The 25957-nt window shown below is 39.1% G+C and overlaps 1 protein-coding gene across 4 annotated transcripts in view; it reads left to right on the top strand.

Moving 5' to 3' along the window:
- The first annotated feature begins 853 nt into the window (after positions 1-853).
- The window catches only part of RORA (RAR related orphan receptor A), a 414152-nt gene continuing 389048 nt past the window's right edge, over positions 854-25957 (top strand). Inside the window, exons 1-3 of one of the 4 annotated variants that reach the window (XM_067003933.1) lie at positions 854-1557; positions 2003-2093; positions 2608-2757. The gene's annotated coding sequence lies outside the window, so the exon portion shown is untranslated. The remainder of the gene's footprint in view (positions 1558-2002; positions 2094-2607; positions 2758-25957) is intronic. The other 3 variants (XM_067003930.1, XM_067003931.1, XM_067003932.1) reach the window with 3 other exon arrangements.

Raw genomic sequence — 25957 nt, forward strand, 5'->3', positions numbered from 1 at the left:
CACCAAGCTTTAAAGCATGTCGATTAGAGAGCAGGGTGGAAGAAAACTCCTGAAACTGAGGGAGACGTAGTCCTCTGCAGATATATATGGACGCCATAACATACCATATGCTGGCATTTCTGGGCTGTGTGCTGACGACTGGCTTTTGTACTGCAGATGACATGGAGGTGTCTGAGTATTCAGACTTCCTTGGGCATTAAGGTTTCTGTGTTCTTTTCATAGAAAGACAAGGGAAATGTATTTGTTGCTACATTTGGTTATATGCATATGTCAGCAAGCTGAAAAGCATTTATTTTTCACTCCAAAAATGGAGTCTTAATGGAAATGATTAGGTGCTGAACAAAATACATGAAAAGTGTGGCAAATGTGTTGCTAAATCCCTGAGGGGGTTGGGTATTATCAGTTTAGTGTTCTAAAAACCTTGTGGAGCCTTCAGGTAGGATAACACTGGTTCATTTTTTGATTAGAGAATTTCAAATGAGTAAAAATTCCCAGCCTAAAGCTGAAGAAGCTTGTGCTGTCTCAGCCTAGAAGGTGCAGGAAACACCTTTCGGGCTCATTGCGCTGCCTTGCATGAAGCTGTAGTGAAAGCCGTGAGTATCCCCTCAACGTGCTTCAACACAAGGGCTGTGGGACCACCCGAGTGGCAAAAAGGCAGCTAAATTAACGGGGATGTTCTTGTGCAAAGAGGAGGGCCCCGCTATGCCTGGCTCGCACGCCTCGCCGGCCGCTGCGGTCCCCGGGACGGGTCCCCACAGCAGCCGGTGGCGAGGGGGCCGTGCGCGGGGCAGTGCGGGGCTGGCGCTTCCCCTCACAGCCCGGAGCCAGCCGTCGGGCGGCCGCTCGCTGCCGGGCGTCTTCCCCGTCTCCCGCGGGACCCTTCTGCCCTCAGGCCGGCGGCGGGGCCGGGCAGAGAGCACGGCGGCTGCGGGGAGGCCCCTCAGGCCCGGCACCGCGCAGCCTCGCCGCCTCAGCGCCCACCTGGCCGCCATCTCATGCGCCCGGCCGCCTCGGCGCGGCGTATCGTCGAGCCTCGTGGGCTCCGCGGGGCTCGGCGGCTCCATTCGCCTTGCACTTGAGTATAAACTGCGGCACTGAGCCGCGCTGGGAACACCAGGGCCAAGCGGTAACCGCTGGGCGGGAAAAGCGCCGCAGCACCGGGGAAGGGCGGGCTGGGCCCGGCTGACCCTGAGGAGAAGGGCGGTGCCAAGGTGTTCCCTACTGGGCTGAGGGAGCAAGAAAAACTGCCCATTGCCGGAGCCTCAGCCGGCCGGCTCCCTGACAGGACTTGCTACTTGTGCTTAGCAAATTTCTTCTGGTATTTTGACCCTTAAATTGGTGGCTTGATTATTTAGGTGATAATAGTCATTGCCTTTTGAAGTACCTCTGCTTTCTTATGATGATTTTACTGTAACTGCAGAGGGGGAGTGGCAGTCTTACTTCTATGTTTTGCCTTGTGCATGTATGTCTTCAGCTAACTGGCATAGTGATTCACAGCTTTGACCTGGACCCTGAAGATGTGGAGCCTGCAGGCCTCTGGACACCACGGCTCAAGATGTAAAGACAAATCAACTGTGTTTAATCAAGATGATCAATCACTGAGCAATTCACTTGCTATGCCAGGGCACAAAAGAGGGTATACATTGTCTAGGGGGATTATGACTGTGTTGCTCAGACAGTGTGAGGTGTCTTCTCATGTGTAAGTAACTCCAGAAAGAGGGATAGATAGATGTACTGCCATGGAATGGGTGAATGGTAGCAGTTAAGCAACTGCTGAATTATAGAGGATGGATGGACAAAAACCCAACAACACTATTTTAGAGCAAGCGCCATGTACTCACCAATCGTGGTACTGGCACAGAAAAGGGTATAGTTAAAATCAGATTTAAAAAAAAAAAAGTTACTGAGTCAATATCATAGTTATGTATGGACAGAAGATGTATTTCAAAGGGAGGATGAGGATCTGTGATCGGGGTTGACAGGCACTGTATGTACCTTTCAGATATTCTCTCCTTTGCTGTTGACTTCCACCTGGAGTGTTGAAGATTCTGGACAAGGAACTCAATGTCAGTTTTTGTTTTGTTAAACTCTGGGTATGTGTTGTGGGGCAGTGAGTATCCTATTTTTTTTTTCCATCCCATCTACAATTTTTAATCTTTCTCTTACCTTAAAAGCTAGAGAGTGTATAATTGCAGCAGTATATATCAGCGACAATTTGAAGACTATCTTTTCCTTAACAAAACAAACAACAACAAAAGAACTTAAACTAGAAAAAATGTTTACCTCCAAATGTTCATGGCAAGGTTCTCCCAGAGCCATAATTTGCACGGCTTATTGACGTACTGCTCAAAATTAAATGTCTTTTCATATTTGGCTCTTAAGTGATTCTGTAAGGTCCTGTTTAACAGCCTCATGACAGTATGGCAGTTGTCCTATTAAATGGCCAAATATAACAAAAACAAATAAAGCGATGAACACATGGATGATGGTACGTGCACTATCACCTGACTGTCAACGTCAGTGGCAGGCTTCAAATGTCTTCTCTTCAGCTACTTGGATTTATATGAATTATATTTTACTGTAAATACATTATTTTCCCTGCTGCAGGGTAAATCCTACCTGAAGTCAACTGTGCAGGTGCAAGAAGAGATTTCCTCTGTGACAAGAGTCTTGCTAAAGATGGAGGTTTTCACTGTGGACCAACACATCCCACTTCTGTGAGCAGATTTGTCCTGAAATACAAAGGACTTGTATATGGTGAGTACAGTTATTATATACACATGATATAAAAGACCAGAGTATGGAAGTCACACCACAGACTGGAAATAAGGAGATGCAAACGCTTATAAAATACTGTTTTATATAGTGTATGCTTTCTGGTTTTGCATTTCAGCTGAGTATGTGGTTCTTAGCATTGCAAATGGCGGTACTGCTGATTCTTACATGCTTTGCTATTATGAGTACAGAGAATATTTGATATCTAAAACTGGGGAGAACTTGCTTAGAATTTTGAATATTTACCAATAATGAAATAAAAATACGAATTAGAGGGAGAACCCTTATAAACTGATGTTTGGTCATACAAGAGTCACTGTAAGGGAGGGCTGAACAATAGGAGCTTAGAGTGAGGCTGGATCTATTCCAAACACTTTTTTATGGTCTTATGAAAAATTGAAATAAATACCATGTTGAGCACTTACAAATTTAATTATGAAAAAAAGAGTGGCTAGCTGCAATCTCTTGAACTCACAATAACATTTCTTTCTGCATGTCTATGTAGTATGCAATTAGATGTCTTTTTAGACAGAAGCTAGAAAATAATAGATTTATTTTTTATGAAACATTGTTAGATAAGAAACCTGGTTTGAGCTTAATAACGTCCTGTAAGGTAGTTTTTCCATGCTGTAATGTTACAAGAGAAGAAGAAATGTTTTTGTTCTCCTTATGACCCCGGAGTAAGAACGCACCTTAGGTATTTCCAAGCTAACATAGGAAAGCTATGTAAATAATGCTTTTATTTCACAGTTGAGCCCCCCTTTAATTAGGGAAAGATGCTAGTTTGTCATTAGATGGAATAGGAAGCTAACTCCAGCTGTAAGTCTCGCTTTTTGACCTATGACAATTCTTGGTTCTGTGGAGCTATCTGGAATATCTCCACATCTCACAATCATTAACCAATTTAACTTGCCAGCTGCCTTGTGAGGTAGGTGAGTACTGTGTTAGCATGCTTCTACAAATGGGGAAACTGAGAGACATTATTCTGCTTTGTTGCCTGAAAAAGCACTTTGCACAACATACAGAAGACATGCTTGCCTGCAGGAGATTACAGCCTAAGTACAAACATAACATAACAAATGGATACCAGAGAACAAAGGAGGTTGAGGTGAATGAAAATAAGAGACAGGCTGCAAGACTATGTGTTCACTTTGGGAGTGATATGCAGAACTTAGTGCTGTGGCCGTAGATATTGTTTTTAATAATATTTCAGATTTCTTAGTGATGTCACATTTGTAGAATCCAAAACCAAGGACAGATTTGAGAAGCATTGTGGACACAGGTTAAAATTATGCTAAGCAACATAGAGGTCAAATTTGTAGGAAGAAAGCAAATTAAGTTGTTCATCTATCACAGACAACAAAATAGAAGGGTTGGCAAGCGATGGCTTGAGTGAGACTTAACTGACTGAAATGGCACTTGGGTTTACCTGCCATTAGCATAATAAACACTGCCAGCTGCTCTGGGCAGGCTAGCAAGTTTGCCCCCAAAAGCTCATGCCAGCAGTTTAGGAGGGAGTAGAAGCAACCAGAGGAGTTGGACTTGATGATCCTTATGGGTCCCTTCCAACTCAGGATATTCTATGATTCTATGAGATGCAATCTCTTTTCCTTAGTTTCCCTCTACTTAAAGCAGCTTTTTTGCATTTTCTGAGTAATCAGCCTTGGGTGATAGACACCTCCTAGACAATCCAGAGGAAGAAGGAATGTTCTTTCTGTGAGATGATGCTAAATCTGTGGGTGTTTCTGTAATAACTTTGGAAATCCAGTTCTGTTTCCAAGTGCTGCCAACTCCATTTGACTTACTGTGAGCCTCCTACTATTTGATTGCCTTGAATAGTTAAGGACTCATCTGTAAACATATACAATCATGGTTGCTGAAAAGCTGCAGAACCCTAACAAGGAGGTTCTGTAGAATTACAAAACTGAAATAAATTTTAGAAAGCGAGAAAGGAGACACTGAAGCCCAATGAACATTTGAGGCAGTGTCACTTGTGACTTTGGGGATAAGTGTACCACTATTACTTTTGCTACATAGAAGGCTGTGTCATTTTGGATGATAATACAGAATATTTGCTTTGCTGCTAATGCTTTAGATGCATTAGGTCTTGCATTAGCAGCTGTCTGCTGTTTTGGTGCAAGCAGCTAAAACTGCAGCCTGTATTCAGCAAAAAACAGCGTTTCTCCTCTTGGGCTATAGGATTGGGACCCTTTGCACAGTGCTTTTTGTTACCTAGTTAAATGCACAGTGTTTTCTATTAGAAGTTAGCCTTCAACACTGGGGAGAGGGTGGTGGCATTAATGTGTGTTATTCAATGCTCTAGAAATAGCTATTAGTAGGTTTCATTTTCAACTGTAATATATTTTTGGATATGAAGAAAAGATTCCTAGGCCTTTATCCATAGGATCAGTCATGTAAAAAGTTACATGCAGAGAAGGGGAAAATAGAGCTTGGCTGCTCAGGGCTAGAAACGATTGGCTATATTTTGATTAATATTTGTCATAAGCGCCACTTAATGTCAAATGCTTATTCAGCTCACGATTTCAAGTCATACAATGCACTGCGTTATTGTAGGTAGGAGACTTTTGGGCATCTGGTTCTTAAATGGAATACTTCGCATTTTGAGGCATCCCTAAACACTGTTGTTAGAATCGTCATTTTAAAAATGTTTTTGTCCTGCTTTTAGAGCACACTTAATCTTTTCCCATTAATCTGCTTTCACTAATTCTTCTGAAGGATCCCCCACCTGCTGTGCAGGCTACACAACACAGCGAATCTAATCATGTCTGGAATTATCATTTTTATCAGTTTAATCCATATTTTTCTGTTATTTGTTTTCGAATATCTTAGACATTTTATGTACTGTGGTGAGTAATGGAGCAATTGTGGTGGTTAGTGTCTTTTCAAAAAAGCAGTGACAATACAGCTAAGATAATGAATTGATTTTCTGGAATGCAGCATTAGTGTTCCATGTACCAAGCTTGATCTCTAGATTTATTGAATATATTTTAGTCTTCAAATTGTGGATCAGTTGAGAAATCATGTCTCTGTGTTTAACTGTTAGAACAACTATTCTGAATACTCCTGATTAACACTTGCACACCGATTGTGCACTCAGCCTTCTGCTACCTTTCTGAATTTGTTCTCATACTTTCATTTGAATTCTTAAACTGTTAACTTTTTTTATGGGAAGCTTTTGTAAAATGGCTTATAGCTTACAGCTAAGACAGTAAGTATTCTCTTTATGCTTTATGAAAGCAAATTGTAGCATAGCTTCAAAAGTCTGGAGAGAACACAATCTTAACTCAAACAAAGTGACACTTTTGTGGAGTGCCTTTGAATTTACTAAAATCTCGCTAAAGAGAGAATTTGACTTAGTGTTTCGTTCTTTCTCCCAGTACCTTTGTTACTTAGAGTCCTTAACTGAATGCTAGTACTGGCAAGGTCTTCATCTAATGAAGTAACTATTAGCAATACCCTGTACTAATTTGAAAGGTGACGTTTTTGTTACAAATATGAGGTGCTTAGGAGCAAACTAGATAACTTCACCTAGATGTCATAAATAGCTGTGGAAATGCCATCCTGATTTTGGGGTTTCATCCTTTTCTTGGTAGGTATTCCAAATAGGCTGTTTAGGCACAGCTGCTTTCTCTTCTGGTCCTGTCCTTTCCTTTTGTTTTGCTGTGAAGCTGTGGGATGCTCAGCATTGGCTGGCTGCTTACATTTATGTAAAGGTCTAGCACTGCTACATTGGCAAGGCTGTTTTGTAAAAATGTAATTTAGCAGAATTCTTGCATAAACTAACAGACTGTAAACCATTTGCAGAGGGTTATGGTTTGTACTGTTTTCATTCAAAGCAGGACATTAGGGCTCCAGCCACATTTCATTATCCATTTGAGTAACTTTCCTCAATTTAGAGCTCTCTGCCTAACCATGAGCACTAAATTAATGCTAGATTTTCACTCTGCCTAGTGGGAATACTAAATAGATAAATAAAAATCATTTCAGGATAATTGTAGGTGCTGTGGGCTGAAAGCCAAACCAGGCCAGTTCAGCCTTTGAGCCCTGTCTGCCTGCTTTTCTTTTTTCCTTGCCCATCATAATAGGGTATTCAATTATAATCTTTTCTCTGTATGTACAGTGGAGGTTTGCATACAGTGGCCCAGAGGCATTATTAATCTCAGTGCATTTGGAGAGTGAATGAAAAGACTAAAGGTTTAGGGGAAGATCTCCCCCCCCGTAGCTGTATTCATCACTTAAGGTCTTTGTCAAAAATGTACTTTTCTTGCTTCTCCCTCCATTCCTTGGAGCATAAGCTAGAAATGACTCCAGAAGTTAGAGGACAATGGAAGCATTAGCACAGGGATTATGGATCTTCATGTGCAAGATGGGGGTTGGGGGAAGAAAGAGACAGGATAGAAATTTAGAATACATGGGTAGACTGGTGTTTACCACTGCATAAGAAGCAAGCAATAGTGTAATCAATTTGTGTGAAGCTTTTCAGGCCAGTGGAAAGATGTTATAGAAGGGCTCTTTCTGTGGCTGGCAAATGGATGATTTAAGTCGCAAGTTTTAATATAATTGTCTAAAGAAAATGCTTGAGAAAAATAACACATGTATTTGATTTAATCAATTATGGCAAATCACAAGCTGCTGGAAGAATTCTTCCATTGGGGAAAAACAAAATCCTCTGGATTGGTTCTGTGAGTGATTCTTGATTCTCAGTTTTCTGTGTGCTTCCCTGTAATATGCACGTGGAAAATTTAAAAAAATACCTTAGTGTTCTGGGGAAACTGAATGTCATGGCTACTATTGAAAGGGTTTGTTTGAATTGAGCTGGGGCATATAGGTTCATCAACTTGTCAGGTGTTAAGCATTATGAATCAAGCTAGCTTGATTTTTTTTTTTTTTCACGACAGTTTCCTGCATGTTTTCTACAACATGAGTAACTTGGATCAGCAATGGAATGTGATGGAGCAATTAGCAAAGTCATCCAAGTCATAATCTCTATTTGTTGTAGGTTAACCATTCATAAATCTTAGCATTCCAAATCATCAGACCACTAAATATTGTTCTTTCCTATGAAGACACTAGATTTTGGTGCCTTGTATTTAATTTTGGTGGGCAAGCTGATTTGAAGCACTTAAAGTAGCATTATTGCTGCCCCTGCTTCTATGAAATTGCTTTACCCCATCTGTAGTTACACAAAATTGCTTACAAAGCTTATCCTAGTCTTTCCATGCAGGTCCAGCAGATTTCCTTTGGTAACTCAGTTCCTTAAAACAAAAGTAGCTGCTTACTTCTTGTTTCTGATGTACTATGTCCTTTCCAAATATTTAGGTGCTAAACTATTATTTGGAGAGGTTTTAAGGGCACAGCCAATGCCAGATTTGCCTGGGCATATCTAAGTAGGAATCTTAGAACAATTTCATATGTAGCTGAAAGCTGCCATTCTTATGTGATGCTAACCTAATTAACCAGTATTAAAAATTATTCTAAATGACAAATCAATTAGTCTTCCCTTCCCCTGCTCACCCTGCCCTCTTGATAGAACTTCTACAATGACTATTTAAAAGAAAAAAAAAAACTGTTTGAATAACCTGTTAGTGTCTAAAATAAAAAATGCAAAAAACCCAACCCCCAATTAAAACTAAACAAGACAAAAAATCCAAAACCAAAAAAACACCAAAACAACAGAGGAAATAAAAGCATCAGAACGTATAGAATTCCTCAGTGGAAGGCTTCACGCCTGCCTACTAGTAAACTGGTATTCTATGGAATCTGATTTAACCTGGATAATGCTTTAACAGTGTCTTCCAGCATAAAAGCTTTAACATTTCACATCAGGACCTTGATTTACTTACCATCTGCTCAGAGGTCTGTCATCAACAGAGATGATTACTAGCTCCCTTCAGATAACTGCCGTTTGGCAGGGTTCTGCTAAGCAGTCTATAACCTTGAAGAGAAGGAGTATATGATAACTCATGCATATCAGTTAACCTTTAAGTGGCTTAATAGTCTTTTCCTAAATAAAACTGTTAAATACTGCTGTTTTATCCTGCCTTTTTTTTTTTTTCTCATGATCTTTTTCCTCCCACTAATTGAGTAAAAGCTATGGAGACCTTGGGAGCAGGCGATCAGTGAGGAGGAAATGTCCTCTCTTTTGTTTTTGTTCTGCATTAATTTCGTTAACAAACTAGTCTGTATTGTACTTATACTTGTCTGTATTATTCATGGCTGCTGCAATGACGTTTCTTTTGAAAGAGTTTAGAGATGAATATATTTGTGAATAAGAAAAATAAAAGCTAGTCTTGCTATCTCGTGCAACTTATTCCAGTAAACTCAGGGAAATTATTAGGATTTGTCAGAAGTCGAAGTATAAAACTGACTGACCTCAATTTTAGCTTTAATATTGTCTGACATTTGAAGAGGCTAATAATGCATTTATTTGACTGTCAAGTTAATGACTGAATTGGTTGTTAAGTTGAAAGAGAAGAAGAATGTTTCTAAAGAGGCAGCTGCATGTTTAACTATTCTTAGAATTGTTCAGATGTTGGTAAAGCAGGCTTACTAGTATTTGGTTCAGACCTAAGCACATTAGCAGTAGTTAGACCAGGGTTTCTTTTAGATCAAGTGGCCAGACACTCCTGTAAAATTCATGACTTATTTTTAATTTAACTGATAGTTACAGAAGTCAGTATGGAACTAGATTTTTCAAAAATGTAGCAGTGCTTGAAGCACTGCGGATTCTGCCAGCAGTGACATTTACTGGTGTGCACAGCGGAGCGGCCAGCTACCAGATCTCTCTTTCAGTATATGGGTTCACCTAGAGGACATATGGGAGGCTTCTTTTTTGTGTTTCTTTTTTTTGTTTTTACTCTTTGTTCAGATTCACTGTTCTGCATGGATTTTTTGATGGTTTGGGGTGGAAGACTTTTAGGGTGAGCTGGCTAATGTTTCTCTTTAGACAACTGGAAACAGCACTCCTGTTAGTCCAAAATCAAATAGAAAGTTTATGCTGTGACCAGAACACTGTATTCAACCTACTGAAAATTCTTTTCTGAATTAGTTATAGTATGGGGACAATTTTGATGCTGACTGGGTCCAATTTGTAGCAGTAATGAGAACTATAAGCCTGGGCAAAGAATTTAACTAAGGTAAGTTTGATATCTTCTCTTCTGCCAGAGATTTAAATAGGTTTGAACCTACAGCACACAAACCCTTTGGCCACTGGAAGAACAGTTGCTGCAACATAAGCATTTAGAGGAATCCCTTTCAGCGAGATTTCCTCCTAACGTTTTGAGCATCCTCTCATTGAAAACTGTTGAAAATAGGTTAACTTAGGTCCCTCCAGTCAAAAAAACAAAAACAAAAAAAACACTCTCAACAATAGGGAGAATGGATGGTGGGATGGTGGCAAGCACCCTTCATTCACAACAAGGCTCTATGGTTGAGGGCTTGCAATCAACAGCATTTTAATTGGGGCAGATGAGTGTAGAATTTGGTGTGGAAAGAAAAGAGTAGAGAGTCAAATACTTAAAATCCTTGCAAACTTGGCTCACAATTTTTCCAGCAATGTTTTAGCCTGGAATGTCTGTGGTTAAACGCTTCTTTATTCTACTGCTCAGAAGGAAGTCAGAATTAAAGGTGACTTCCTAAGGAAAAGGCCACGTGCATGCCACTTTCAGGTTTTTACACTATGATGGGAAGCAAACTTCCATGTTCACTATGGTGTCCTTTTTTTCTAGGTACTTCCCGTGAGTTAGCACAGGTTTTTCCTCAGTACATAAATTTAACATCCCACCATGCTGGGTGATAACTTCTCACTGAAATAAGTCAATGCATTGAAGGTCTGATAACTACTTAATTCCTTCGGCATCCATTTGACTAGCTTCATATTAGTTAATAAATGGATCTGTCAAGTGTGTTCAGTGTTTCAAGCAATTGAGAACATCCCAGTGCTGTCAAAGTGATAATGAATTAGTAGACACTGAACTGTTTTTGTGACTGAAAAAAATGGGCAGTGGGGATTGCTTGGGTTACTGTTGGATAAGTAACAAGAAAAGCATTACTGATGAAAAAATTATCTAGGTCCATGATACATTTTTTCCATGGGGAATACTAAACTTGCGTCATACATAACGGGCTAGTGGATTCAGAAACTGGGCAAAAGTCTTAACTATGTTTTGCTTTGTGTTATTTACCTGGAGAACAATAATGAAAGAAGGTGGCTGTGAGGCTTGTTCCTGTGGAAAATGATCTGAAGATGCATGCTAGCCTTGCATGTTAGCAGCTCCCTATAAACGTGTCAAAAGAAAGCTTAGTCTAAACAAACAGGACTGTCATTACTGTTGCACACAGAGAACACAGACATAGAATAATTAGCTTCAAGTTGTGTAACAATGCCAATCTGCTTTTAGGTCTCTGGAGGCCAGCTGGGAATTATACAACAAACTATCCTTCAGTCTTTAGTTCTATAAAGCAACTGAGTTACAGAAGGAGGGTGTTTCGCAATAATCTGTTGGATGGCTTGGCTATCAGCTTAATGGCATTATGCCTGATGTGCATTGTTTATTCTAAGATGAGAAGCTGAATAGCATAACTCTGAATGGTGACCAGGTGCAGCAACACCTTTTTGTATTGCTTTCGAATTCCTGACTATGCACTAAGACTGCAATTATTTGGATAAGGTTTGGCATAAAAGACCATAATTTGGTTCTAAAGGAGCCAAAATTAGCTTAGCCATGATTAGCTTATGAATATTTCTGTACTGCTAGTGATTGACAGGAGTCCATGGACTTCATACTACAAATAGATATGATTTATCCATTAATGAAAGTCGCCTTGTTATTGGTAGGCATGTTAAAATAAAAAAAGCCACTCTGCACATGCATTGTTCTGGAAACACTTAAGCTTGTTGATTACTGCACAAGCAGTATTCATAAGCATCTGTTTGTATCGTAAGCCACTGTCTCTGCCCATGCACATGCTTCTTTTCATTTGTGGATACATATGAGCGCAGGTTATGAACATCGTTTGTGAAAATATCTGAGCAGTTGTGTATTTAAGAATTGGCCCTCTGCTGTGCATGAGTTCCTATTCGCCAAAGGCTCTTGTGACAGAGGTCAAACACAGTATGATCTTCTTTTTGGAAGGTATTTAACCTAAATACTAAAGCTAGAAGGACTATACACTTCTGCAGAAGTTTTTTGTTCCTGATCTACTCTAGAATGTTCAGGTCTGGGACACTTTTGGTGGGATTTTCAGAACATTCAGTGTCTTTCTGGTGCTCACCTAGAATAGGTGAGCTTGAATGCTTAATTCTGAAGATATTTTTGCAAAATCGTACTTGCAGTCTTAATGGCTACCTGTCATTCAACAGTCTGCTCTGCTCCAGTTGTGTTCTATGTGAGCTTGAGGGAAGCTGGAAAGGAAACATGGTGTAAACAAACCTCTTTCTCTTTGAGAGAGGGGGAACATTGGTACTAGAACTTTGACTTTATAACTCTTTGCCTGAATTACTCTCCTTGGGACTCTCTGTAATTTAGATTTGATAGTTTGTATCTGCATCCCATACTTTGCATTTTATATCATGCTCCGTGAAATGCAATATTGTGCGGATCTTCAGGCAGTCTCCATTTTACTTTGACCTTTTGTGAAGGATCTTTTCTGTCTTTCCAAGTGTCACCTACACTAATACCTTAAATTGTTTTACCAATCTTCAAAGCAAGGAGTGTTTTACACAAAGCTCTGTAAAAGTAAATCTCTCCCAAGTGTTGCATTTAAATGGAAAAAAAAATTATATATATTCCTAATGTTAAAACACAGGTGTTGAACTCTGATTTCTAGATGCAAGGCTGGATTAGTTAGCAGGCATCAGCCCCTATGAGCTGAAGTAGCACAAATCAATGGATTTTCATCTGCAAATGGCCAGGAAAGGAAGGAAGAATCCTGGGTGGACAGAAATCAATTTCAACATGTTGATTCTTTTCTGGCCTATGGGTCTTTAAGTCCTTCGCTGATGCCGTAAGTTAGAGCAACCTAAAGGAGACAGAATAAATTAGGCCAACCTGCCCAGAAGGAGCTCTAACCATGTATGACACCAGTCCATTCTCCCACTTCCACACAGAGTGGAGCTCTGGCACACAGGGAGAATCTCCACCTGTTCTCTTACTTTGTTCTGATCATCTGAGGTGTCAGAGATACAACTGCATAATTATTTCTTAGGTACTTAATATTCTTTTGATATACTTTTTGTATTTAATTTTCTAACTAGCTAGTCTTTCTGTCAAATGTCCTAGCTATGTTTCCCTGATTTACTTTATCTTTTAAGACTAATGATCTCCGGAACTGTCAGTAGCATTAGATGATTTTATAGGAACATTAAATGTTTGGAAACTGTCCCAGTTTCTGCATCACCTTCAGATAAGGTGATCTTCTGTTTAAAAGTTCTCCATTGATCTTCTTACTTTTAAAGTTCCTCCAAAATGCATGAGAGCAGACTGAAAAAATAAATTAGACCTACAGAAAATGCTTTCTGCTGAACTTACTAAAAGTAGGTAAGTGGAAGGTAATGCAGTCTGGTCATGAACTACTGGCTAAATGAAAAGGACCACATCTTCTGTCATCCTCTCTGTTGCTCCAGATTCAGAATCTCACAGCTCCACTCACCGCATTGTTTCTGTCTGGTAGTTTAGTCTTGGAGCAAGGATGTATGCTAAACTTGTATTAATTGATTTTTTTTTATACTTTTTTTTTCCTAAGTAATTCTTGCAGGTCATCATTTAGCTCTGTTTTCAGCTTTTGAGAAGCCATTTTCATGTAGCAAATATTAAAAGGTTTAATATTAATTACACAAGCTTTGGGGAAACAGTCTTGAGAAAGTAGTTGAAATTACTCAAGATAGTCTTCGAAGTGGACCAGTCTTTTTATGACTACTTTGAATATTTTTTCCATATCATGGATTTCCCTTGTAATCAGGATCTAGGCAGGGTAACCAGTAACATCCTACTAAAAAATTATTCGTTACATTTTGCAGTGAATGTTTGCACCATGATGATAATAAGTGCAAGCCATGTCTTAATTTTTAGAAAGATTATGTAAGGCAATCACTCACCTACCTCAGGGTAATATTCTCCTGCAGATATGTGTGTGCTTTACAGAGATGTCAGGAGTAAAGATTTCAGGTGTTGATTCCTGATCAAACTTGATTTTAATGAAAATATATTTATGAAAAAAAGTATGTAATTGACCTGTCTTTGTTCATCTGAATGTGATAGAGAAGAGAAATAACCAAAGGTATCACTTTAACCATACAGAAACTGTTACTGTCACACATGCAAACACAGAAGGGAAGAAAAAGCCTCTAAATGCTCTTCGCTTTCAACTGAGATGAATTACTTCGATAGATACCCAGCAGTTCTGAATATGTTTCAGAGAATGTTGTCACTATAATAAAAAAATATATGTTCTTACTACAATTCGGGATGTCAGGAGTGGCTTGGAACAAGTCTGACTGGAATAACAAATTGTCACTAGTCCAACTTTATAGTGGGTGTCAGTGGGCACCAAGCCTATTATGCGGAAGGAAATTCTTACTGTAAATGTGTTAAGAGACCCTTTGAGGCCTCCTGGCTTGCAGAGTCTCTTCCACACATAGTAGTGTGCTATGCTTTTCAAAAAGGGCCATGTCACACAGAATTGAAGACTTAAACAAGATCAAGTATGGGCTGAGGATCAGGACAAGAATTTTTGAGGTAGATGTCTTCCTGGAATCATCTGTTTGTTTCTCCATCCAATATTTAATATTTTGAGAACATTTACAGTTATTTAAAGGCAAGCAGCAAAAGTTCATTTGTTAAACAAGGAACCCAACCCAGAAGCAGTAAGTTTTGAAGTACTGTGTGGGAAATGGGCCAGCATTCTGGTGACACGAAGTTACAATAGGAACCAGTGGGGGGAAAAGCCTGTGGATGGTGTTGGGAAGGCTAACATCTTATCACGGGGTTCTGTTCCTCTAATCCAACAGAACTGTAAATCATTAGCTTTGAATAGTCTCAATACAACTGTGTCCAGTATATGCATTTTTAATCAGCCTGACAATTCTGCAGAAACAACACCTTTCAATGTTTAACAAAATGAACGGCAATATCAAATAATTTGATTATCAGAAGAAGCTAAAAACCTGTCTGGGACAATAGATATCTGTAGATTCTTTAGATGGAAGCCCCTTGATCTTGAGTTGAGCAATACTTGGTTCATAGTGGTAAACGAAATGTTAGCTGGATTATCAGAGTCAACGGGGGACAATGGTTTTAAACTTCAAAGAGTACATTTAGACTAATACAAGGAAGAAATTGTTTACCATTATAGGGTCAGACAGTATAACTTGTTGCATGCACAAGTTGTGGATAAACCATCAGTGGAATTGTTCAGGTGGGATAGGGCTTTGAGCAACCCAGTCATGGCAGAGGTGTTGTATTAGGTCCCTTCCAACTGAAACCATTCTGTGATTGTAAATGTGAAGGGTAGTTTATATTTGTAAGGAATGGAATGAGCCTCTTGCTATATTGCAATTAATTATCTTGGTAAACAGTAAGGCTAGAAAATATAGTGCTGTAGTCTGAAGTTAACATAGCAAGCTATCAAAAACGTAGGAAATAAAACAGAAATCAGTATTTCAAGTGAAATAACCCACCATAAAATCAATTTTAACACTGAGAAGCCACATTTTGCAACTTGAATTTTAAAGAGAAACCACACTTGTCCTGGGTGGGAGTTGTAGAACTGTAGGTCTTTGGAGCTTGTAGCTGCCATACTTTGCTTCACACAGCTCTCATGCAATACTGGGGAAAGGAAAGAATAGTATGTGATCTATACTGTCTAGTACAGATTTTTTTCTAAGGATTAAACTAGTTAATTTTGATCAGACATGCCAGATACAAGGTACAATGACTATGATTTCTGCCATAAGTAAACAGAACAATTTTACAATTGATTCATTGACTTGTGACTGGTAGAAAAGGTTTATGATCAGCACAATATGTTCAAATCATCCCCTTTTTTCAAAAAAAAAAAAACAAAACACAAAACAAAAAACAAACACCACAAACAACAGAAAAACAGACCATCAGGCACAGCCTGTGGAGACTGCAGAGCCCTGTTGTGTAAGCCAGTCAATAAGGAATTACAGTAATCTAATCCTGAAGAAAGACAAAAGTGTAAATAGCCTTTTCAAAGGCTTCCTGAGATGGAAGTGACAACTACTTGGCAATAGCATTTTCAAATGGTCTGGGGATGTTCTTATACTAGAGATGAAATACTCTTCTGTGGTCTAATATGATTCTTAAATGCTTCCAGCTCCTAAAGAAACCACTTGATTGCAAACCGGAAAAATATGTGCTGGAGGAATAACCTCCTTTGAGCTTCACAGCCAAGGGGCAGCATGACTGCCTTGTTCAAGGAAAGTTTGACACAGGGGATTCAACATGCACCACAAATGCCACTGATGTTATTCGGTTTGCATCTTTATTAATGGACAAGCTTGCATACAGCCTCTCTGGAGAACCATTGCTCTTCAGGCCACAGTGTGACATGTATACGGTGCCTCGTAATGCAGAACTTCCATGTCTCTTTGGGGTGCAGAAGGACTTGCCAAGTCTTTTACAGTGAGCAAGGTCAGGTTGCAGTCTTTGTTCCATACTGGCCTTTGAGCTGAAATTTTGGACTGCTTAAATTCATTATTGTTGAGTTTTTAAACACTTGAGAGAGTTTCTCTTAATGTGTTATTTGGAAAGACATTTTCCATTTCATACTCGGAGGTTTTAGGAGTATAATGCTGTCTGATAGAACAATAAGGTTTCTTGCAACCACAGGAAGAATTCAGCACTTGCAGTCCTCTGGAGGAGGAAAACCACATGTTTTAAAATTAACAATAAAAGGAAAAGACAAAAGTTATAAAAGAAAACTATTACTGAGGATGACTTAACTCTGCAGTATTCTATTACTGAGCCTGTTAATAAAAGTTTGAGCTAACTACAAACTGTTCAGTAACAATTCATCTCGAGGTGTATATTGACTAAACCCCAAGACTGATTCTCTTGTAATTCCAATTACTCTGTTTACTGCAGAAGTTCAGAACTTTTTCAAGGCTAACCCTGCATCAGGTGACTGCTTTGCTCCATTATGTAATTTTAAGGTTGTAATTCTAAGGATTCTTAGTTGTAGAATCTTCCATTCTTGAAATGGATACTAATCATAAACTTGTAAATCATGTTTCTACTAGAACCATTCTGTAACTGTCCCCAAGCGTATGAGATTAGAAGGGAAGTGTTTTAAAGCTCTGCCTTTTTCAGCTTGTTTGCCTTGCGTATCTGAGAGCTTCCTCTGCCTAGTTGTTTTCCCTGGTTTGGCAATTATTATTCTCATGCTTGTCTTTTGGTACTCTTCTCCATCTTTTTAAGAGAGTCTGTGGTAGTAGGAGCAGTAGTACTGGAACTCTGCAGACAAACATACTCACAAAAGGAATATTGAATGAATGGACAAGTACTTAAAAAAGCAATTTAAGCTAGACATGGTCTCTTATGAGAAGTGTCAAAATTGGGAGAAAAATATGTTTTGCTCTTAGATGGATTTATGAAAGGCAAGTCCTGCTTGACTAACCTGATCTCCTTCTATGACCAAGTGATGCGCTTGGTGGATGAGGGAAAGGCTGTGGATGCGGTCTACCTTGACTTCAGTAAGGCTTTTGACACTGTTTCCCACAACATTCTCCTCAAGAAACTGGCTGCTCGTGGCTTGGACTGGCGTACGCTTCGTTGGGTTAGAAACTGGCTGGGTAGCCGGGCCCAGAGAGTTGTGGTGAATGGAGTCAAATCCGGTTGGAGGCTGGTCACTAGTGGCGTCACCCAGGGCTCAGTACTGGGGCCAGTCCTCTTCAATATCTTTATCGATGACCTGGATGAGGGGATCGAGTGCACCCTCAGTAAGTTTGCAGATGACACCAAGCTAAGTGCGTGTGTCGATCTGCTCGAGGGAAGGAAGGCTCTGCAGGAGGATCTGGATAGGCTGGACCGATGGGCTGAGGCCAACTGTATGAGGTTCAACAAGGCCAAGTGCCGGGTCCTGCACCTGGGGCGCAACAACCCCAAGCAGAGCTACAGGCTGGGAGATGAGTGGTTAGAAAGCTGCCTGGCAGAGAAGGACCTGGGAGTACTGGTTGATAGTCGGCTGAATATGAGCCAGCAGTGTGCTCAGGTGGCCAAGAAGGCCAACAGCATCCTGGCTTGCATAAGAAACAGTGTGGCCAGCAGGTCTAGGGAGGTGATTGTCCCCCTGTACTCGGCTCTGGTGAGGCCGCACCTCGAGTACTGTGTTCAGTTTTGGGCCCCTCGCTACAAGAAGGACATGGACCTTATCGCACTCTACAGGTACCTTAAAGGAGGCTGTAGCGAGGTGGGGGTTGGTCTATTCTCCCACGTGCCTGGTGACAGGACGAGGGGGAATGGGCTAAAGTTGCGCCAGGGGAGGTTTAGGTTGGATATCAGGAAGAACTTCTTTACTGAAAGGGTTGATAGACATTGGAATGGGCTGCCCAGGGAAGTGGTTGAGTCATCATCCCTGGAGGTCTTTAAAAGACATTTAGATGTAGAGCTTAGTGATATGGTTTAGTGGAGGACTTGTTAGTGTTAGGTCAGAGGTTGGACTAGGTGATCTTGGAGGTCTCTTCCAACCTAGATGATTCTGTGATCTGTCAAGAGTTACCTTTTTCATGGATAAAGCTTGTCTTTAGAATGTAAGACTTGCCTCAGAGCCTGAAGAAAGAAGGGGATTACTTTAACCATCATCAAATTTAGGCAAAAGAATCTCATTGAGCTCCATCTTGCCTTGCTACTTCTTGCACCTCCAGTGCTTGCTGTCTGAGCATGAATGGAGTCTTGCAAGGGAGAGCTGAGTCTGTGGACGTGTCAAGCAGCTTGCATGCTTCTGTAGATAGCAGAAAACAGATTATATGCAATTAAGCATACACTTGAATTTCATATCAAGGTGAATTTCATATTAAGGTGCTATTTCCACTAAGTAGCAGTAGTACTGATACTTCAGTATCCAAGTGAATTACCTGGTAAAACCGTGGAGAGAAAAGGAGAGGCCTGCTTCAAAGGACACAAGGCAGCTATGGATTTCCTGTAGTGCAAGCAGTGGATGTTAGAAGCACAGCAACATGATTTAAAGCATTGCATTTTATATAAGAAGAAAGTATTCTTGGGGTCTGCTTTTCCTTAGCTTTATCTTATAGCCTCGAAAATTGAAATAGAGATGCAGAGGTATTCTTCCAAGTTAAGATTTCTAACTTTTAACCAGTGCCTGTGAAATTTCAATGAATCAAGAGGAAAGGCCTTCCCATATTATATTTTCCTCATTGTCTTTTTTGAGGGGAAGGTAACAGGAGAGCAGCATCTGTGACTTAATCAGAAAGCAGTGTTTCTGTCCAAAGTTACCTGCTTAGAGGAACAAAGAAGGTTGCAGGGACCAGAAGGGTGGGAGAAAGGTACAGATGAGATTATGCCACAAGGGTAATACATTCTGTCATGGAAATAAGACAACTGTTGCAACTTCAAGGTTAAACTAGAAATAGGAGATAGGGAATAAGGCTGAGATGGAGCAAATATTTCAGGAGAATGAAATGCATTAAAGATAACTGGAAAAGGAAGAGGAGCACTGAGAAATGGAGAGTGATGGAACAACTGATGAGAAATAAGGCTAAACTGGAGAGACCAAAAAGGAAGAAAACATAAAATGAAATTTTCTTGAAAATGACTGAAGTAATTTAAAGAACTGCACTGAAATACACATGAAGCGAGGTTAGGAAGTGTGAAGGAATGCTGAGGAAAAGACTTTTTCTTAAGCAGAAAGATTATTTAGAAAAGCATTTTTAAATCCTGTAATTCGTGGCAATTTTGCTGGCATTTATTCTTATAGCACTCCTCAGGTGCCTGTCTGCTTTTATGAAGTTATATATGTTTATAAGAGTGTGGTTATAAAACTACCACTAGCAGACACTGAAAAAGAACACTGGTAGTGTTGTAGAAACCATTAGTAAATATCTTACAAAAGGTAACGCAGTTATTTTCTTTGAAGACTACATAGTAAGTATAATACTCATTGCATGAAAAATGTTTTATATCAAGTAGGGGTTTCTCATTTAAAAATGTGGTTGTGTAACAAATCTGTTAAATTTTCATGAGAGAGCCTGAGATTAAACTGATGGCTTTTTATTCTTCAATTTTGTAAACTGTTCCTATGGTAGTTTTTTTTTTTTTTTATGTTCACTTTGAGGTTTTAATGGAGTTAACCACCCTAACTTCTACATGAAAACTTAGTAAGGCATTTCAATACAATTTAATGTTCACATCTGACCTAAAGATAAGAATTTGCTAAAGCTGCATTTGGTAAAATGTCATTTGCAGAGTCCTTTTGGAATTCATACTGGAAGAGCTGCTGTGTATAAGTGTTTCTCTATAGTATTAGCAAACCAAATACCAGGCTACTAAAGACTCTGAAAAGAACATGACAACAATTTGTCACTAAAATTTATTGCTTTTCTGAAAACTAGTCCATCTGCCTCAGTTTGCTCAGAGTAGATGAAGTAACACCAAGTAGTATGAATTAAATACATGTGCATGTGCATGATCATATCGTTATGGCATAAGCAACTATTAAAAAAAAAACCCTTAGTTTATATTGATATAAAATATAAGATCACTTCTGAATACTTAAGATATATTTAGGAAGTTAAATGTGTAGCAGAATTGGAAGGAAATTTTAAAACAGTATGATAAAGAATAAGATGTTGGAGTTTTTCAGTGATTGCCTTCTATAGGCCTGAATTTGGAAGTCTTTATACATTGGTGTGATGATTAAGAGAAGACTTTCTTAGATGTCTAATCTGTAAAAAGTTCCTCTAGGGATTCGTTTTTGTTGATGTATGAAAATTGCAAAATTTCATTTTGCAACAGGGAATAGGAGATGAGACTACAAAAGCCCAGGGTGCAGGACAAAGTAAGTCCTTGCTATTGGTACTACTTAAGAACCAGAACTATACGAGGGCTTGATCTAAAGCTGACCCATATGTGAGGGAACTGGTAAACTTTAGAATCTGTGAAAATAATGATTTGGAAATGTTTTCGCACAAGGAGAAAAACAAAACCCTAATGCCTTGGGGTGAGATTGTAAAGCTTTGTCTTTTACTAAAGCTCTTCGAAGAATTTCTTACACAAGGCATTGTGATGTTTGTGCTTAAGCTTTGGAAAGCCTGAAAAACCTTAGTTTTTGCTAAATATGTTATAACTAGAAGCACTCAATTGAGTGTGAGATCTGAGTTTTACCTTTTCAAGTGAGCATCTTCGTCCAAGTTTTCCTGCTAAAGTATAGGATGAAAGATCCAATGTATGCAATGAACAAATGTTTGTCCCATTTGCCTTCCTTTTTGAAGGAAAAATGGATTTATCTTGCAGTTATGACTAAATTAGAGGAGTACTGTCATGATCTCTGTTACTGTGTACTGTCTTTTGTTAAAAGCATTCCTGAAGTTTGCATATTGAGTAGGAAAATATTTTTTTTTCTGGTCTTTAAGGAGTTTCTCAGTTCTATAAGTACACAATGCCTCTGTGTCCATAATTAACAGCAGCCGAGAGTGCTTTCTTCCCTGAAGGTTTAGTCCTGGTCTCTTCTTCTGTATAGTTGGCTGACTGCTTGTAATGTACAATTGAGGATAGCTCCTGTACAATTGGTTTTTTCTTACACTGTAGTTGTAGGAGGTGCATTGTGCATGGATGTAGTAAGTCTAGAAGTAGTAGTTCTGCATTTAGGCAGGATTCAGCCAAAAAGACAGGATGATGTAAAGTCTAGACCAAGTGCAGAAGATGAAAGGTAAGAGATTGTTTGAAGATGTCTTCTGCTAAATACTTAGTAAGGGTTGTGTTTTGTGGTTTTTTTTTGTTTGTTTGTTTGTTTTCAGCATATTAACTAAGTCTTTTAAACTGGGAACATATTGGTGGTAGACCATGAGTTAAGGGCTCACAACATGAAGGTACGTTTTTTGGTGAAATTAGTAGCATTTGGTTTTGGCTGTACTTGAATTAGTGTTAATTTGCAAATCTTCTAGTAGTTTTGATTTCCAAATCTTCCTTTAGTGGAAGAAATCATGTTGCGTAGCAATGTTGATGAAAATCATACTAACAATTTTGGTAACAGGTAGAGGTTTCAAACTTGAAAGCTGTGCAAGTACCTGGGAGCCCATGTACATACAAATGTACAGATATAATGGCTGAGCTCTTCTACCCTTGCTTCAATATCTAAATGTGCCAAGGAGCATAGGTACATTGCAGTAGTGCAGTAGGGCACATTTTGCATAGTGACTGCATGCTGCCTTTCATCCTTTTTTTTTTTTTTTTTTTCACTCCCCACTGCTACGAAAATCAGGCATTTTTGGACTCAAGTACTGGGAGACATTCAGTATGTCCTGCATATTATTTGGCAAACCATCAATCTGTTCCAGTCAATCTGCTAACCCCAGTTGTGGGATACAAGCTCAGATGAGATGTTGCTATGCTTCATATCAAAAAGCCACCAGAACTATGCATGTAAAATGATCAGCTCTTCAGTGCAAGTGACTTGCCATAACGTTAGTCTTTGTGTAGAATTAACAGAAGCAAAAGCAGGGAGATTATATAAGTTTTGTGGCACACTGGACTAAAGTAAGTGCCGTGTTTTCAAGTGAGATTTTTCCTGTGAACTCTGGTTGAACTAATATTTTGTAGAGACAGGAGCTTATTGTTCAGTAGTATTTTGTAGGGTTACCATTGAATAGATAATAGTGATGATCTTGTGAGCTAAAAAAGCTTATACAAATCTTTAACAACAACTACAGACAGAGTTGGATTTTAGCTTCGGCCAGTTCTATTTTTACAATCTGGTGGTACTACATTCAAAGTCCTATTTAATTTGTACTTCAGTAACAGCTATTCTTGGAGGAATAACATAATGCAATAATGCAAACGGGGCCATAATTAAAGGTAAAACTTCTTTGGCAAAGCTTAAGAAGTAAAGGTGAGTCCTTGGTGAAGGAATCTAGGTATGGAGCAGAACTCCAGTACAGAATAAAATAGGAAAAACTGAAGAGTATGAATGAAGGGGAGGGGATTAAAATCTTATGTGTGTGTATGTTGCAGCAAAACAATACATTGCAGCCATGTCATGACTGACAGCTTTAACTCATCCTGTTTGTATGTGAAGAGGATCCAAGTTCAATTGCCTAGCTCACAGAAACAAACTGAACCTTTTTCATAATTATTAAAAGTCAGCAGAAGCTTTAAGGTAATAAGATGGGAGCTGGAGCAAGACAATTATAGTCTGAGTTCTTCCACATAAAGCTTTGTTGAAACAATTCTTAGATGCTCCCAAGGCCAGTGTATTTCATATGAGTCTGGCTGACAAGCGTCAGTTGTCTCTCCTCGCTGACAGAAATATCTCCATCAGTGGTTCTTTTCAAAACTTGAGCTTTGCATAGGTAACTGTTTTTATTCATGGTAAAATGCACTTTTGTGCTTGACTTTCAAGCATTGATGTGTCTAGTTTCTAAGGAGCCTTTTAATTTTGTATCAGTTCAAAGGAAGGAAAAGGTAGTCTCCTTATCTCCTACTCTTTGTCCAATTTTGATTTTAGGTTTTTCCAGGACTCACTCTGTCTAAGGTGAAGTAGCTGAGCTCTTCTCACCAAATATCTGTTGGTGCCAGAACTCATCAGATGAGGAACATCAGTGGCCAAAACAGGTGCACTAAACTCCTTTTTAACTTCTCTCCCTCCAGGGAGAAGTTAAAACCTTGATGTAAAATTGGTGTTTGTTTTCCTAAATACAGTCCTAACACAGCCCACCTTATTTTGATGTGAAACTTAAAAGTTTTTATTAAAATACCATTTGATATTATTAGTGTCTATGATGATAATATTTTTTCTGGCATTTCAGATACTACTTTCATTGTAATTTCCTCAACTGGAAGTGGTTTCAAGTAGCATAGATCATAAATTTAATCTTGTCTTACAGTATAAAATTTGGTGTAAAGTTCTCCCAAATGTACCTTTTAAAAACCTCTTTTGTATGTGACAAAGTAGTATTGACGTCTTTTGAGTTAGATGAATGCTACATTTTATACATTTCAGCTCAATGGTTTTCATTGTCAATGGTAAATATTTAGATTTTTTGATGAATCATGTAGCACTTTTTGCTCCTTCTCAAAGGAAATTTTGCAGGGAGTGTTTTCCAACACAGCTGTGTAAGACTAAGATAAAATACAAAACAAGAGGAAAAAAAGGGGGGGGGGGACGACACTTCTTAAGATGTTTTATCTGTAAGTCCTGTCTGAACTTTGTGGTACATTATCATTAGGGCAATCACTGCCGAAAAGTTGCAGGATGGTTCTGGTGGATCAGGTGTGCAGACACCTATTTCAGCATGTAGCAATTAGTGTTATGTCACTAGTTCATGCCACTTTTAAGCAAGTTCACTACCTGATAGTCATCTGTTCACTGCCTCTATAATGGGAAATAGCTCATACGTATTTATCTTACAGAGCAGTACTTAACTCCTAGGTTAGGGATTCATACCATTCTCTTTCTTTCTTGTCCTCTGGACAGTGGGGAGAGCCTCAAAGAGTTAAGTGTATCTACCTTATGTTCCTCCATGTAGGAGATGCAGACCTCAGGTGGAGGAGGGAATAGAAATGTCCTGGAACTTTTGTGTGCACTCTTACAGCTGAGTTATTAGAGTTTTATGTAACTGTTTATAAAAGACAGCTTCTCTGTGCCTTCTGTGGTTTACGATGGAAAAGAATCAGTATTGGAAGTTGAGAGAGTGGAGGCAGCTGCTTCCCTGCAGAGGGAATGGTTCACCTGGTGTCTGGAGCCCTGTGATAGCTCTATTACTGTGTGGGTCTCATCCCTGCCTCATCTTCCTGCACTGTGCAGCAACCCTGGACACTGGAGTTTGTTTTAAGAGTCATTTGACTGTGAGTTAAGCATTGTGTCAAGGTGCTGAAGCTTTTATGTGCATTCTGTTCAAAGTCTCATGAGCATTTTTGAAAATACTTAAAGCCTAATTTTCGAAGTTGGTAGAGGAGCCTCTACTGAAAGTGGTTTTGAATTTGATGATCTACAATCAGTGCTATCTGGAAAATGATTCTGATTTTGCTCCATTGTAGCTATTCTCTGTGTGTGATATTCTGCCTTGAAATGATATCTGTAAGCAGTCTTGATCCTAATCTTCCCATTTCATATACTGCACCAATGCCTTTGAGAAAAATCCAGATAAACCTGTAGAAAACCTTCTTCTCTGAATGAGATGTAATTGGAATTTGTCAGAAAATGAAATGCTAGGAGTGTTTCCTAAAGAAATGTGTTTCAGGACACCAGTTATTTTTTTGTAGACTTGCATAAACCTGAATGATATTGAAGAAAATGAGTAGTTCTTGATTGAAAAGGACTGAGATTTTCAAAGGTCACTCAATTTTTGTCCAACCTTCACAATGCTATTAGGATATGCTTTTTAGATGCATAGCATAGCCCATAATAAATTAATATGAGTACATTGACTGGAGTATGCTTTCCTCTGTTTTCTTAGCACAACTGCGAACTATAGGTGAGATGGATGCACGTGATGTGTTTACAGTTACTTTTATCTGTGAAAAGCAATAAAAGTAAAAAGTAGGAAAAAAAAAAGGCAGAATGAGTAGCTTATTGTGATTACCAAGTGCAAGAAAGTTGCATTTTTATTTATCTTTCGGAAGTTCCTTTCGGAACACTAAACCCCACTATTTTTACCCTTGGAGATCTCCCTAAGGTTCCAGTACAGAATGTTGTTCCATCTGCCTCTTCTGGCTTCTTTAATGGTGCATAGCAATCTTACACAGGAGATAATTTTTCCTTCCTGGGAGTGTTCAGCAGATTAATATATGGCTACTGCTCTATCCTATATTTATTTTAGCACATCATATAAAAGAATACACAGCAGAGGAGAGGGGTAAAGCAACTGGATCCCTTTATATGGAGAAATAATTTTAGAAAGCTATCTTTGAGCTTATGTGGTGTAATTAAACCCAGTAATGAGTTAAATATAGAATATAGAATCAAA

Source organism: Anser cygnoides, chromosome 11 (assembly GCF_040182565.1).
Source record: "Anser cygnoides isolate HZ-2024a breed goose chromosome 11, Taihu_goose_T2T_genome, whole genome shotgun sequence".
In the NCBI taxonomy this organism is placed as follows: Eukaryota; Metazoa; Chordata; class Aves; order Anseriformes; family Anatidae; genus Anser; species Anser cygnoides.